This window comes from Rhagoletis pomonella, unplaced genomic scaffold, assembly GCF_013731165.1.
Source record: "Rhagoletis pomonella isolate Grant_MI unplaced genomic scaffold, Rhpom_1.0 Rhpom_scaffold_00005, whole genome shotgun sequence".
Taxonomy (NCBI): domain Eukaryota; kingdom Metazoa; phylum Arthropoda; class Insecta; order Diptera; family Tephritidae; genus Rhagoletis; species Rhagoletis pomonella.
In genome coordinates, this window is record NW_023458559.1 from 35748115 (window position 1) to 35749204 (window position 1090).

Genomic DNA, 1090 nt, shown 5'->3' on the forward strand with positions numbered 1-1090 from the left:
ATAAAATCGAAGGTTTTTACGGTAGCGTTAATGGCTAGGTCTGTTATTGACCACTGTAATGTTCAATTTGGGTGGAGAGATCAAGATGAAGTATATTGGGTCACTATCGACTCCAAACAGACATGGCGGGAGCACGTAAAGTACATTGACATTTCAGGCCTACACTCAATCCGGTTATTTGAAAATGAAAATTTTGGAGGGAGGTACATATGTCGAGTCAAGACATACGTATGTAAGTAGGTAACCCGGGCACAGAGGTATACAGATTGCATAAGGCAGTTCGATTTTGCCCTACCATAGGGTCACCAACAGGGAAAAATTAAGAACGGAGCAGCGAATGCTTAGAATAGTTTTCCGGCACACAGCAAAGCGCTTTAAGGTAGTACAACTCCAAACAGAGTAAACAGAAGATAAGCTTAACTACAAAAACAGGTATCCCGATGAGTCGTTGTGATCTAGGAAGAATGGACTCCTTAATGCCTGCGACATATATGTAGAAACTACAAATACTCGTGATATGGGTATAAGGATGGGTTGTATAGATACTGGGACCATGAGTCATGTAGTGTAAGGGAAAGTCCTCTTTTTTCCCATTGTCCCGGCAATTGATTTATTATATACGGAAAGCCAAGTGCTCTGTATTTCTTTTAGTGTTTCAAATTTGTTGCGTAATCGGTGTTCAAGATTTCGTTGCCTTAACAGCTATAAATATAAAAATCGTATGCCCCTGATGATGATGATAGACTGGCGCTGAGACATATGTTAGTGTTTGGCCGAGCTTCTCCCCCGTTTTGTGGTGTGCGCGTTGATGTTGTCTCACAAAGCGGAGGGACCTACAGTTTTACGCCGAGAAGCTGTTTTTCATGGCAGAAATACACTCGGAGGTTTGCCATTGCCTGCCTGGGATTCGAATCAAGGAGCTCATACTTATGTATGTAGATAGTTTCATAATTTATAGTTTTGAGTATGAAAACTGGGTACTTGTTAGTATGAGTAGAATTATTGATCATTGTTCAAATATCTGGGAGGAAAATGCCGACGAGTAATAAAAAATTATTCCGACGAATTGATAACCTTCCTCCTTTTTGTG